The sequence below is a fragment of the Silene latifolia genome, chromosome 6 (genome assembly GCF_048544455.1).
Source record: "Silene latifolia isolate original U9 population chromosome 6, ASM4854445v1, whole genome shotgun sequence".
In the NCBI taxonomy this organism is placed as follows: Eukaryota; Viridiplantae; Streptophyta; class Magnoliopsida; order Caryophyllales; family Caryophyllaceae; genus Silene; species Silene latifolia.
The window spans coordinates 1,147,344-1,163,253 of record NC_133531.1 but is presented as its reverse complement, the minus strand read 5'-3'; the positions used below and the strand labels follow the sequence as shown (position 1 = coordinate 1,163,253).

Sequence of the window (15,910 nt, the reverse complement as noted above, 5' to 3'; positions counted from 1 at the left end):
AACTTGAATGGTTGTGTAACTTCAATTCATACAATGTATAACTTTAGATGTTTATTGTGTAGCTTTAATGTTAAAAAGGTATAACTTTAGCTATGAATAGTATAACTTTAATTGCAATAACAAGACGAATTTAGATCTGAAAATTTAATAGATCTAAAAAACAACAGCAACAACACACAAAATTAATACCAAATCTGAAATAATTAATAGACATATATGAAAAAATAAATCTAAAAAACAAGCACAACATAAATCTAAAAAGTTAACAAATAGATCTTAAAAAAAAGCAATTTCACAAATATGAAAAAATAAAAACCAACTAAATATAAAAAATAAAACCAACAAATCTAGAAAACATAAAAACTAAATAGATACAAAAAATTCAAACCAACAAACCTGAAAATTAAAATTAACAAATCTAAAAATCAATATATATGAAAACAAAAAATATATATAGAAAAACTAGATCTAAAATAAAACAAAAAAAAACCAGAAAAAAAAAGAAGGCGTGGTGCGAGGCTGTCGATGGCGGGTGTTAGAGACAAAGGAGGGGGTGGTACGAGGTTGTCGTGGTTTGGTGGCTGTTATTGGTTGGTGGTCAACGGCGGTTGGAGAGGTGTGGGGGTCGTGTCCGTGGTTGTCATAGTCTGAAAAAAAAAATTATGGGAGAAGAGGGTGGCGGTGGCAGGTCCAGTGTCGAAAAAGAAAGGGCTGGAAGTTGGTGGTGGTGGTAGATCCGGAACTTGGAAGCTTGGTGGCGGCGTAGGGCTGGAAGTTGGTGGTCAGTGATGGTAGTGGACTAGTGGTGGCCGGTTTTGGTGAAAGGGGAGTAAAGGTGGGAGGGCGGTTGGAGATGACGGAGGAGGTGACGTTGCTGTGGTGCTCTGGTGTGGCGGCTGTGGTGGTCTGGTGAGGAGTGGTGACGAAGGTGGTGGGCGCGAGTGGTGGTGCGGTGGTTACCGAAAAAGAGAGGGAGAGGTGAGATGGTGGCGGTTGGTGAGAGGAGGCGAGATGGTGAGTGGTGGTTGTCGACGGAGGTTAGTCGTGGTGGTTGTGGTTCGGTGTTATGGGGCAGATATGAAAACAAAAAAATAGGACAAGGTGGTGCGGTTGTCCTTGGTCGGGTGGTGTAGTCGATTTTGTGGTTGTCGTTGGTACGGTTCGATCTAGACGAGGACGGCTGATGGAGGTTGTGGCTGGTGGTGGGCATAGGTGGTGGGCTAGTGGTCACCGAGAAGGAGGACGGCTGGTGGAGGATTTGTGTAGGATTTGTGTTTATTTTTTTGTTTTTGGTGGAGGATTTGTGTTTATTTTTTGGTTTTTGTTTTGTTTTTTTTTAGTTTGTTTTTATTTGGGTTTTTTTGTTTTGAGAGAATGAGAGGAAAATGAGAGAGAAAGAGGGATGGGAGAAATGTGAGAGAATGAATAATGAGTGAGTGAGTTGGGAGAATTAGAATGAGGAAGGAGTTATACAGATTAGGAAAGAGTTATACAGGATTAGTGAGGGAGATTAGGGAGGGAGATTTGTGGCCCTCCATCAAGATGTAATCTCATCCCTCCATCCCTTCCATCTTAAGGTCCATATAAGGACTTAGGGACTCATAAGATGTAAGGGACTTATGAGAACCCTTATCTCTCTCTCTCTCTCTCTCTCTCTCTCTCTCTCTCTCTCTCTCTCTCTCTCTCTCTCTCTCTCTCTCTCTCTCTCTCTCTCTCTCTCTCTCTCTCACTCAGAGAGATCAATCATCAAACACATCCTAATACAAGTTGGATATGTCAACTACAATTATGAGTTCCCTATATGCTAGAAACAACTAGATACTAAATGTCACTAATAACCTTATTGAGTGCTAATGAACTCTTTAAGGACCATCCGGAGCAAGTACACCACAAGCCACGGGTTTCTGCTTGTCATTTGTGATTGGCTTCAAATTCTCGCACATCGAGACGGCCGCACCACCCTTGAATGTTGCTGATCTTAACCTTTGATGGCCTCTGAATTTAGAAAAACATATATTAGATCAATATCTAGAAGACATTATCAACAACATTAAAGTACGAATGTAGATTATATAAGGCTTACCTTTGCTTTGCAGTGGCCGTAAGGGCAGTACTCTTGATCAATAAGAATAGGGTTTCCAACATTTTCGACAGTGATATCCTCAAAGTGTGAGTCTGATGCGACAGCTTCGTAAGAAGCAAGCCAAGACTTGATTCTAACACCATTATGAGTGTTACTGATTTTTCAGTTCTTGATAGTGACACCAGTGACATGAGCCTCATTTGGGTATCTCCCAAGGCTTTCGATGCTAATACAGTGTCCTGGACCGCATGTAACACCCCCTCATACCAAGGTACCTTACCAGGACTACCCCAAAGATGAAAGGTCATTACCATCTCGGTTGTCCGAGGTTAGTAAATATCAATAGCAACAGTCCCAAACACATTTATTAAAGTACGAGAATTATAAAAGTTACATTATCTCAAAATCCAACAAAAAAATATCCAAATGTTAGCAACTACAAAACAATAGCTAAGACTCATGACAGTGATAACTAATCCGGCGTGGTGACTCTCCCATGACTACCCCGAGCTCACCAAATGCATCACCTGTCACAATCTGCTCACCATCCCCGAATGGATCACCACAGATTTTACAAAACAACAACGGGGTCAGTTCTGCATAATTAAAATAAGACAAGTGCATAAAATAACCAGCTGATCATCCTCCATCTCCGGTCACCCAATCTCACACAGTAACCGACTACACACCGAAGTGTGTAACCCTGCCAGACTACTCATCGCAACAGGTAGTCCACGCCGCCAGTGGGGGACCGCAGCCAATCCCCACCAAAATCCCTCTCATCAACGAGCGATAACCCTTTTCCTTAATGTGCACATCCCCTCCCGTGACGGGTTCCACGGAGGGCGAACTAAGGCGTGAAGCCACTCCCGCAAGTGACTCCACCAAAAATATCACAACATCGTCACAACCACCACCACCACACCAACACTCCGATTGTAATACCCTGACTTTTAATAAATTATTATAAGCCGGCCGTGTTATGTCGCGAAATAATATAATATTATAATATAATAAATAACAAACTATAATCACAAGACGGTAAATTTAATCATGAAAGTAGGTACATATTTATGTTACTCAATGTCGGGATAATACGGAAGTATTCTCGTAAGTTTACGTTTCACATAAGATAATTAAGTATAGGATTACGGGTATTGGTTAAACGCAAATAAGAAACCAATCGGACCCAAAATAATTAAGGGGACCGTTTTTTTGGGAGTGTTTTGTGCCCAGGAGACAAACAAAAGCATGCTTGATTATTTTTATAGAACTTATGCATCCCATACTCCCTTGTTCACGTCAATCTCCACACCAATTCCACGCCTACACCAACACCCATACAAACCATACTCCCTTGTTCTCCTTCTTCCTTATTAAATCACGACAACCCTACCATTTTCCTACCATGTTTACACACCCCAAACTGTGCTAGCGAGAGAGAGAGAAGGAGTGCGGCTGTTGACGGTGCAGCAGGGACGACCAAGGGACTATTGTCGACGACCTAGGGTAGCCGTGGTGGCCGTAGTGGTGGCAAGAAGGTAATGAAACAACCTCCCTCCTCTGTTTTAGTATTAATGTCGGGTTTTGGTTGATTGTGTCGTGTCTTATATTGTCGTCTATGGTGGTTGTTGATAGAGTATAAGGGTAGTGTGGTGAGAGACGAGTGTCATGGTGGTGGTTGGGGTTGTGATGAGTGGTGGTAGTGGCCGTGAAAGGCGGCAGTGACAGGGGTAGTATAAACAGGTTTTTAATTGGTTTCAGGCGGGTTTTTAGTTGGTCAGTCTTGGGGTGGTGCCACCATTGACTCGGGGGAGGTCGATGTGGTGGCGCCACGTTCTATGTGTAGTGTAGTTGTCGGAGATGGTGTCAGAGGTGGTTGTAGGTGGGGTCGTGGGTAGTCGTAGTGGTTGCAGCGTGTCTTTTCAGGCATAGTTGGTGCGTTTGTGGTGATTGGGTGGTGAACCAGGCCAGGTTAGGGCCGTGGCTCGGCTTGCCGGCAGGAGTCGACCCATTTCTGGGTGTCGGGGGTGGAGCAGGTTGATGTTGGTGCTGGCATGTGGTGGTTGGCGGTGGCTTTGGGGCACGGGTTGGTTAGGTGGCGCGAGTTGATGACGGGTTGTGTTTTGTTTTCGAAACGGGTTTTCGTCATTGTTTAATCATTAGAATTCGTAAGTTATCGCATGCTTAATTAATTAATCTAGTTCCGAGTTATTAGCGAATTAAAGACGGGTTTTTCATAATTTAATTAATATAATTCGTTAATTGGTCGTATTCTTAATTAATTAATATAATTCCCGTGTCATTAAATAATTGAGTTAAGTTAATTCTCGAGTTATTTAATATAATTAGAGTCGGGATTGTTTGAGTTGTTCTATGTTGGATTCGGGCCTCCTTAAATCGTATAATTCGTTTAAATAATCGTGTTGGTTTAAGTTCCGAGTTAATTAAAATAAAATAATAATTTATTTACTAGAAACGGGATTTTGAGACGGGTGTGTTAAAATGAAAAGGTTACTATATCGGGAATGTTCCATTTTAAAAGATTATACTTTAATAACTTTCTATTTCGGGGAAGTTGGGTCAAATACTAATCGGATCATTTTAATTATCAGCCGGGCATAAGTTGGTGTCGGGATGGTATTTCGGGAAGACTTCTATTTGAGAGATCTCTGTATTTAGTAGTTGGTAATTATAAATATTATAATTGTTTTAGGTGGCGGATTCGTGAAGGATCGATAATCAAATTCATTACTTTATTTCTGGACTGCTTAATTGGATTTGCTGGCACTTGAGGTAGGGAAATACACTTGTCCTATTATCATTGTTGTTGAATTGTGTTGACTGGATTCGTGGCTATTGATTTACGTTATCATGTATATTTGGAGAGGTGATTGACCGATTTAATCGTATTGAGTATGATATCACAACATCGGGTAACTGGCATGATTTTATGATTCATCAGTTTATTGATTATATATATTGTGTTGCATCAACTTCTTTTGATCATCCATATGCGTTGGAGGATGGTGTGGAGATTATTCAGGGTCTGTGATATGGTGTGGAAGTTATTCAGGGTCTGTGATATGGTGTGGAAGTTATTCAGGGTCCGTGATATGGTGTGGAAGTTATTCGGGTCCGTGATACGGTGTGGAAGTTATTCAGGGTCCGTGATATGGTGTGGAAGTTATTCGAGTCCGTGATACGGTGTGGAAGTTATTCAGGGTCTGTGATATGGTGTGGAAGTTATTCAGGGTCTGTAATACGGTGCGGAGATTATTCAGGGTCTATGATATGGAGAGGTGGAGGATGTGACGAATTGGAAATGGAGTTATGTATTTTGTTGTCGTACTTATTTTATTTTCCCTACTCAACCTCGTGGTTGACCATGTGTATTCGTGAACACCTGTGATGATCCATTTTATGGGGAGCAGACTTGACAGGTTTAAGAGATAGGACGGGAGCTTAGCGGGCGTGAGGCACGGATCGCATTTACTTAGTAACTAGATCATCATCTAGAAGACTGTCACTTTTAATTATGTCAGTTCTTGTAATTTGAGTTGAAAAGAGGTCTGTAATAATTAAGTTAAAATATTATATAATTGCCTTGGAGTTTAATTTGTTATTCACTACCTCGGGAAACCGAGATGGTAACAGTCCGTTTTATTAGAGAATGTCTTGACGAGGACTTCTTTTATAAACCGGGGTGTTACAAAGTGGTATCAGAGCGAACGATCCTCAGGCCTAAACAAATGAATCCAATGAACATAGGAAGAGTCTAAATAAAATGAACCCCCGGGATAGGACTGTTAGGAGCACACTTAAGGTAAGGGATGAGTTAGGGGCCCCCTCACACCGAACCTTTGGCCCTCTCAGTTTTACCCGGGTACCCCAAGTGCATACGAGAGAAAGGGTAGAATAGGAAGAGATGGCAATTTTGGAGGTGATAAAGGAGTTATTAAGATTTCTTGGATATGTCAATGATATTAATATGGAAACCGAGGGTTTGTGAAAGAATGCTTAATATGCTTCGGAATTAATTATGATATATGACGATTCCTTATATTGTGTAAGTATAGTATTCTGTCTAGTGATATGCGGTTATGTGATCCCTGAACCATGTTTATATGTAGGTTGTAGTGAGAATAGTTGCGCATGTTTATAAGGGGATGATTATTATAATTTGGGGCATATAGCTTAATCTAGACAGGTACTTCTAATCAGTGAGATTTAATGATTTCCTTTAATAGTATAGAATGCCTCCAGCAAGGAGGGGACCAGTAGTTGACATCACGCAAGAGGAGCTAGATCTGTTGCTAGCCGAGAATGCGGCCCTAAAGGCCAAGCGTATGGATTCTGCTAAGATGAGCACGTTTATTGCAAGGCACAACCCTACCCAATTCACTGGGGATGGAGAGCCTCACTTGCTGGGAGAATGGTGCCGGGAGTTCAGTAATTTGTTCGAGCTTATAGCTTGTCCGGAGGAATTGCAAGTCGATCAAGCTGCTCATTATCTCCGGGGTATGGCTGGAGATTGGTGGTCTGCAAACAAAATGTCTATTCGTGAGTCTGCAGCAGAGCATGGAAGTGAGTATGTAGAGTGGGATGTGTTCCAGAGGATCTTACATAATATCTTCCTTCCAGAATTTCAGAAGGACAAGCTGAGAGAGGAGTTTGACATCTTCAAAATGGCAGAAGATATGACAGTGGAAGAATATTATAAGCAGTTTACCCAGCTAGCTAAACATGTAGGAGAAGTGGGCTTCGATGATGCAATGTTAGCTATGAAGTTTGAGAGGGGACTGACAATTGGCATCAAGAAGAGACTCATATCCGCTCCGCCCACCACAGTCCGTAACATCTACCTGAGGGCTGGGGCGGCGGAGAGGCTTGCTGAGATGATTAAGGATGAGAAGAAGACAAAGGCCGAAAAGAGGAAAGCTGAAAGTGAGAACGCTGGGTCGAAGAAGCAGAACTCCAACAGGTACAGTGGGTACTTCACCAACAATGCTTCGGGAAGTAACCGCAATCAGGGTGGCTACAAGAGTGGTAGAACGGGGTCCGGTGCCGTTGGGCTAGTTTGTTATGGTTGTGGAAAGATAGGGCACAAGCAGGCAGTATGCCGATCATCTGGTGGGAATCAGTCCAGAGGGTACCACACATCTACCTCTGGATACAGTGGTTCGCGCATGCATACATCTGGAAGTAGTGGATACCGTACTCCCATGTCAAGCTATGGAGGAGGTATGAGGTCTGGGGCTAGCAGTAATTACCAGCGGAGCTACAACAATTACCAGAACCGTTCTCAGCAGAGTCAGTACAGCAGAAGTGGAAATAATCAAAAGACCGGAACCGAAGGGAACCAACAGTCAGGCGGCTACTACCAGCCAGTGGAGCTAAGTCCAAGGGCAAACTTTATGCCATGGGGAAGCAGCGACTAAAGATGATGCTCATGTGGTGACTGGTACATTTCTTGTGAACTCGAAACCTACCTTTGTGCTTTTTGATTCCGGAGCTACCCACTCCTTTGTGTCTAGAGAGCATGCTAGGATTTTGAATCTTGAAATTTTTGATTTGGTTGGGGATTCTGTGACTATACCTTCTGGAGAGTCTGTGTCCTGTAGTAGAGTCTATAGGAGTGTGCCAATTAAGATCGGGGAGGTTGTCTTTCATTGTGACCTGATTGAGTTTCCCTTGGGGGGATTTGAGGTGATTCTGGGAATGGATTGGTTGGGGAAGTATAGAGCTTTTATCGACTGTCACCAGAAGAAGATTTCCTTAAGGGGACCTAAGGGAGTGAGGGTGTCTTACAAGGGATACTTGGTCAAACCTAAAGTCAAATTTATTTCTGTTAACACCCTCAAGTCTAGTCTGAGGAAGGGGGACCAATTGATCTTGTGTCAGATGTGGGATTGTGAGGCGGGGACCCCTAGGGCTAGTGAGATACCTGTTGTACGAGAATTCGAGGAAGTATTTCGAGATGATGTCCCTGGATTACCACCAAAGAGAGAAGTTGAATTTTCCATTGATCTAAAGCCGGGAGCAGGACCGATATCTAAATCACCGTATCGGATGGGACCGAGAGAGATGGATGAGTTGAAGAAGCAGTTGGATGAGTTGGCAGAAAAAGGATTCATCCGACCTAGTGTGTCACCATGGGGAGCACCGGTGTTATTTGTAAAAAAAAAAGATGGGAGTCTGAGGCTTTGTGTTGATTATCGAGAGTTGAACAATGTGACCATCAAGAACCGTTATCCGTTGCCTAGAATTGATGATCTATTCGACCAGTTGAGCGGAGCTGGAGTTTTCTCCAAGATTGATTTGAGATCGGGGTATCACCAACTGAGGATAAAGGATGAAGACATTCCCAAGACCGCTTTCAGAACAAGGTATGGCCACTATGAATTTGTGGTAATGCCATTCGGGTTGACTAATGCACCAGCAGTTTTCATGGACCTGATGAATCGGGTATTCAGTCCATACCTGGATAAATTCGTGGTCGTGTTTATTGATGACATCCTGGTATATTCCAAGAATGAGGAGGAGCACGAAGATCACCTGAGGAAAGTATTGAAGGTACTAGAGGAAAAAGAATTGAATGCAAAATTGAGCAAGTGTGAGTTTTGGCTGAAGAAAGTTGCCTTTCTAGGGCATGTGATTTCTAAAGAAGGGGTGTCCGTCGATCCAAGCAAGATTGAGGCAGTGACTAAGTGGCAGAGTCCTAAGAATGTGAGCGAGATTCGAAGCTTTTTAGGTTTGGCGGGTTACTACAGAAGATTTGTCAAGGACTTCTCGAAGATAGCAAAGCCCTTGACATCATTGATGAGGAAAGAGAATCGTTTTGTCTGGGATGAGAGTTGTGAGAAGGCATTCTTAATCCTTAAGGAACGCCTGACAACAGCTCCTATCCTGGCCTTACCAGATGGGAGTGAGAATTTCGAGGTTTATACTGATGCTTCCAAGCATGGTCTGGGGTGTGTATTGATGCAGAATGGGAGAGTGATCGCTTATGCTTCACGACAGTTGAAGACCTACGAGGAGAATTACCCTACCCATGACTTGGAGTTGGGAGCAGTAGTCTTCGCACTTAAATTGTGGCGTCATTATCTCTACGGGGCTACTTTTAAAGTGTTTTCGGATCATAAGAGCTTGAAGTACATTTACACCCAACGAGAATTGAATATGAGGCAGAGGAGGTGGATAGAGTTGATTGGAGATTATGACATGCAAATTATCTATCACGAGGGTAAGGCGAATGTGGTGGCGGATGCACTAAGTAGGAAGTCCATCCATGCTTTGTGTAGTGCCAGATCGAGAGTAAGATTGTATAATGAGCTGAGAGAGATGGGGATTTACATGATCCGGAAGGGAGAGACCCTTGGGGATTTGACTGTGGAGCCAGAGTTGTATGGGGAGATTCGAGAGTTGCAGAAAGACGATGTTAGAATCCAGAAATGGCGTGAGATGATTGAGAGAGCTGATGGAGGGGTCAAATCCAAATTCAGCATTCATTCTGATGGTAATTTGAGATTCAACGGGAGGTGGTGCATCCCTGACAATGAGGGATTAAAGAAGAAGATTTTAACCGAGGCTCATGCCACGCCGTATTCCATTCACCCGGGGGGTGACAAGTTGTACAAAGATCTTAAGAAGACTTTCTGGTGGCCAAATATGAAGAAGGAAGTTGCTGAGTTTGTGTCTCGATGTTTGACATGCCAGAGAGTGAAAGGGGAGCATAAGAGGCCGCAGGGCAAGGTTCAACCTCTAGAGGTGCCAGAGTGGAAGTGGGAAAGTATATCTATGGATTTCATTGTGGGGTTGCCACGAACTCAGAGAGGCAACAATATGATCTGGGTGATTGTTGACAGGTTGACTAAGTCTGCTCACTTTATTCCTATGAAAGATACCTGGAGTAAAGCTGAGTTGGCTAAGTTATATGTTCAGAATGTGCTCAAATTGCATGGTGTGCCTAAGGACATTGTTTCAGATCGAGATTCGAGATTCATATCTAGGTTTTGGCAGGAGCTACAATCAGCATTGGGTACTCAGCTGAAGATGAGTACAGCTTTTCATCCAGCTACCGACGGTCAGACTGAGAGAACTATTCAGACCTTGGAAGATATGTTGAGGGCCTGTGTGCTGGAGTTTGGGGGATCTTGGGAGGATCGACTGGGGTTGATAGAGTTTTCGTATAATAACAGCTATCATGCTAGCATTAGGATGGCTCCTTTTGAGGCCTTGTATGGGAGGAAGTGTAGGAGTCCTGTGTGTTGGGACGATCGAGCTGATGCGGTGGTGTTGGGACCAGAGATGATCCAAGAGATGGTGGAACAGGTTCGGGTTATCCGGCAGAAGATGAGAGCTGCCCAAGATAGGCAGAAGAGCTATGCTGATCTCAAGAGAAGTGATATTTCTTTCGAGGTGGAGAGAAAGTTTTCTTTGAAAGTATCGCCGATGAGAGGGGTGATGAGATTTGGGAAACGGGGAAAGCTGAGTCAGAAATTCATTGGACCATATGAGATATTGGACAGAGTGGGAGAAGTGGCATATCGACTAGCTTTACCTCCATCTCTAGCTAAGGTCCACAATGTATTACATGTCTCACAATTGAGGAGGTATGTGAGTGATCCTTCGCATATACTGAACCATGATGTTGTTGAAGTAGACGAACAGTTATCCTATGTGGAGATGCCAAAAGAGATCCTGGACAGGAAAGTAAGAAAAACTAGGAAGGGAGAAACAGCTTTAGTGAAAGTTTTATGGACTAATCAAAATGTCGAGGAAGCTACGTGGGAAACTGAAACGTCTATGAAAGAGAAGTACCCGCACTTGTTCATCTAAGGTGAGTTACGAGGACGTAACAATTTTTTTTAGGGGGGTAGAATCTAACATTTCGAAGTTTTTACGTGTAGCTTTATAAAGTACAACCAAATAAGGAACAAGTAAAAGAAGTTGAGTAAACCCTTTAAGCGGTTACGTTGGGTGAACTTCGGGACGAAGTTCATTTTAAGGGGGGAAGACTGTAATACCCTGACTTTTAATAAATTATTATAAGCCGGCCGTATTATGTCGCGAAATAATATAATATTATAATATAATAAATAACAAACTATAATCACAAGACGGTAAATTTAATCATGAAAGTAGGTACATATTTATGTTACTCAATGTCGGGATAATACGGAAGTATTCTCGTAAGTTTACGTTTCACATAAGATAATTAAGTATAGGATTACGGGTATTGGTTAAACGCAAATAAGAAACCAATCGGACCCAAAATAATTAAGGGGACCGTTTTTTTTGGGAGTGTTTTGTGCCCAGGAGACAAACAAAAGCATGCTTGATTATTTTTATAGAACTTATGCATCCCATACTCCCTTGTTCACGTCAATCTCCACACCAATTCCACGCCTACACCAACACCCATACAAACCATACTCCCTTGTTCTCCTCCTTCCTTATTAAATCACGACAACCCTACCATTTTCCTACCATGTTTACACACCCCAAACTGTGCTAGCGAGAGAGAGAGAAGGAGTGCGGCTGTTGACGGTGCAGCAGGGACGACCAAGGGACTATTGTCGACGACCTAGGGTAGCCGTGGTGGCCGTAGTGGTGGCAAGAAGGTAATGAAACAACCTCCCTCCTCTGTTTTAGTATTAATGTCGGGTTTTGGTTGATTGTGTCGTGTCTTATATTGTCGTCTATGGTGGTTGTTGATAGAGTATAAGGGTAGTGTGGTGAGAGACGAGTGTCATGGTGGTGGTTGGGGTTGTGATGAGTGGTGGTAGTGGCCGTGAAAGGCGGCAGTGACAGGGGTAGTATAAACAGGTTTTTAATTGGTTTCAGGCGGGTTTTTAGTTGGTCAGTCTTGGGGTGGTGCCACCATTGACTCGGGGGAGGTCGATGTGGTGGCGCCACGTTCTATGTGTAGTGTAGTTGTCGGAGATGGTGTCAAAGGTGGTTGTAGGTGGGGTCGTGGGTAGTCGTAGTGGTTGCAGCGTGTCTTTTCAGGCATAGTTGGTGCGTTTGTGGTGATTGGGTGGTGAACCAGGCCAGGTTAGGGCCGTGGCTCGGCTTGCCGGCAAGAGTCGACCCATTTCTGGGTGTCGGGGGTGGAGCAGGTTGATGTTGGTGCTGGCATGTGGTGGTTGGCGGTGGCTTTGGGGCACGGGTTGGTTAGGTGGCGCGGGTTGATGACGGGTTGTGTTTTGTTTTCGAAACGGGTTTTCGTCATTGTTTAATCATTAGAATTCGTAAGTTATCGCATGCTTAATTAATTAATCTAGTTCCGAGTTATTAGCGAATTAAAGACGGGTTTTTCATAATTTAATTAATATAATTCGTTAATTGGTCGTATTCTTAATTAATTAATATAATTCCCGTGTCATTAAATAATTGAGTTAAGTTAATTCTCGAGTTATTTAATATAATTAGAGTCGGGATTGTTTGAGTTGTTCTATGTTGGATTCGGGCCTCCTTAAATCGTATAATTCGTTTAAATAATCGTGTTGGTTTAAGTTCCGAGTTAATTAAAATAAAATAATAATTTATTTACTAGAAACGGGATTTTGAGACGGGTGTGTTAAAATGAAAAGGTTACTATATCGGGAATGTTCCATTTTAAAAGATTATACTTTAATAACTTTCTATTTCGGGGAAGTTGGGTCAAATACTAATCGGATCATTTTAATTATCAGCCGGGCATAAGTTGGTGTCGGGATGGTATTTCGGGAAGACTTCTATTTGAGAGATCTCTGTATTTAGTAGTTGGTAATTATAAATATTATAATTGTTTTAGGTGGCGGATTCGTGAAGGATCGATAATCAAATTCATTACTTTATTTAAGACTCGCTTAATTGGATTTGCTGGCACTTGAGGTAGGGAAATACACTTGTCCTATTATCATTGTTGTTGAATTGTGTTGACTGGATTCGTGGCTATTGATTTACGTTATCATGTATATTTGGAGAGGTGATTGACCGATTTAATCGTATTGAGTATGATATCACAACATCGGGTAACTGGCATGATTTTATGATTCATCAGTTTATTGATTATATATATTGTGTTGCATCAACTTCTTTTGATCATCCATATGCGTTGGAGGATGGTGTGGAGATTATTCAGGGTCTGTGATATGGTGTGGAAGTTATTCAGGGTCTGTGATATGGTGTGGAAGTTATTCAGGGTCTGTGATATGGTGTGGAAGTTATTCAGGGTCTGTGATACGGTGTGGAAGTTATTCAGGGTCTGTGATATGGTGTGGAAGTTATTCAGGGTCTGTGATACGGTGTGGAAGTTATTCAGGGTCTGTGATATGGTGTGGAAGTTATTCAGGGTCTGTAATACGGTGCGGAGATTATTCAGGGTCTATGATATGGAGAGGTGGAGGATGTGACGAATTGGAAATGGAGTTATGTATTTTGTTGTCGTACTTATTTTATTTTCCCTACTCAACCTCGTGGTTGACCCTGTGTATTCGTGAACACCTGTGATGATCCGTTTTATGGGGAGCAGACTTGACAGGTTTAAGAGATAGGACGGGAGCTTAGCGGGCGTGAGGCACTGGATCAGACGACTTAGTAACTAGATCATCATCTAGAAGACTGTCACTTTTAATTATGTCAGTTCTTGTAATTTGAGTTGAAAAGAGGTCTGTAATAATTAAGTTAAAATATTATATAATTGCCTTGGAGTTTAATTTGTTATTCACTACCTCGGGAAACCGAGATGGTAACAGTCCGTTTTATTAGAGAATGTCTTGACGAGGACTTCTTTTATAAACCGGGGTGTTACACCGATGATCAGCAGAAAACAGTCATACACAATACAATCACATTCTTAATTAAATTAACATTAACTGAGTAGAGAAACCCTACCTTTTCGCAATCCGCTATGCTGTAATCAATCATACAATATGCATAACAAATACCACATCGTCACCTACAACAATGATAACCAACAATCAACACATATATGATGACCAAACCCTAAACCCTCAAATTCACCCAAAATAATAATTAGGCAAAACCCTAACAGACGACCTATTAACTGATTACGAGGCATAAGAGACTTACCAATGAAATCGACGCAATAGAGAAAAGCACAGGGACTCACGGACCATCAACGCTCTTGGGAGAGATTAGAGAGGATTAGAGTTACGTAGAATGTTTTAGGTTTTGTCAAACGTAACAAGTGAAGCAGTGAATCTTAATTTATAACTCTAACCGTCTCTAATCAAACCGCGAAAAATAATATCCGTCAGACCGGATACTCGGCCAAGTATAGAGTATACTCGGCCGAGTATCCTCTACTCGGTCGAGTATTTCCATACTCGGCCGAGTGTTCCTGGACAGTAGTCTGTCCAGAAGCACACGACACACTTACTCGGCCGAGTAAGCCATATTCGGCCGAGTGACAGACTTAGGAAAACCGTAGTGTTACACCGCAGGTAACCGACTCAACAAGGACTTGTTTCGCACCATCTCCCATGGACACACAGTCATCCCCTATCCCGATCTTAGCAAGGATCACGTTTATGCCTTCAGACCGTCCAATGTGGATACCGTCTGTGTTAAGGCTGTTAGCTGGAGCTTTGATAGTGGTGTCATATAATGTCACGTTCTTGCACCCAAAACTTCCATGTGGTACAACTTGTTGTTGATGGATTTGATACCACTAATCTTACAGTTGTTGAGGAAGTTTAACCTAAAGTTCTGCATTTACGGTATACATTAACAAAAAATTATACGAACCTGACACGAAATTGCGACTGACTTAAAAAGGTATAGTAGGTTTATTAAAAAAAGACGTACGTAAAGAAGTTCATGTAATACTCGTCCTTTTAGGGACCCCTTGACCGACGTTGACTGACCTTAGACACCGATCTTGACCTTACGAAACTTATAGGTGATTACTTGTGGCGTAGTGAGCTTTAGTTTGTGTGTTACTCGATCTAGCTGTGGCTACTCGATCGAGTAGCTTGGGAGCTCGATCGAGTAGAGGTTACTCGATCGAGTAAGTCTGTTACTCGATCGAGTAACGGGTTTGCAGAGGGAAATTATAAATCGATAATCGTGAAACCCCAAATCATTTCCGCACTTCATTTCCGAAACCTAGATGTCGTCACCCTCTTTCTCCTTCACCATAATCCTTTCCTTGGGGTTCGGGATGGCAATGGATCCAGGATCCGCTCCGGATCCGCAAGATCCGACCCGCATGGATAAGATATGGATCCTATTTTTTGGGACCCGTTGGATACGGGTCGGATATGGATCCATTAATTATAAAGCGGATATGGATATGGATCTCATCACTTGGACCCGGACCCGAGCCGCTAATCCGTTTTCAATTAAGAAAATTTTTTTTTTGCTTGTTTACTCACTTAATCACCTTACTGGCTTCTTTAATTCATACATTCAAAAAAAAAAAAACAATTCACCATAATGACTTTACAAACTCTTAATTTCTATACCCTCGCTCTACGTCTAAGGTCTGCCTTGAATCTTTCATTCACTTCACATAATAGTTGTTCATCCTCTTCACACCAGACGTTCTTCTTTTGCTTCATATGACTTTATTTTTTTTTTTTTGGTAATGAGCTATATAGACATTGTAGTTAGGCGTTGTGAATGCTAGTAATGTTTACGTACTTGGCTATTGAAATTGCTACTGGAGTTAGAGTATTAACTTTTTAATTTTATCATTTTACTTTTTAAATTTTTGGTTTGGCTGATAACTTAGACCCGCATAGGATCCAGATCCAACCCGGACCCGTTGGATATGGATCTGGATCTTAAATAATTGGACCCGTCGGATATGGA

The 15,910-nt window shown here is 42.2% G+C and overlaps 1 pseudogene; it reads right to left on the bottom strand.

Annotated features, from left to right (window-relative positions):
• Window positions 1-1,862: 1,862 nt before the first annotated feature.
• LOC141586543 (putative galacturan 1,4-alpha-galacturonidase SALK6) lies at window positions 1,863-15,657 on the bottom strand (annotated as a pseudogene).
• Between the last annotated feature and the right edge of the window lie 253 nt (window positions 15,658-15,910).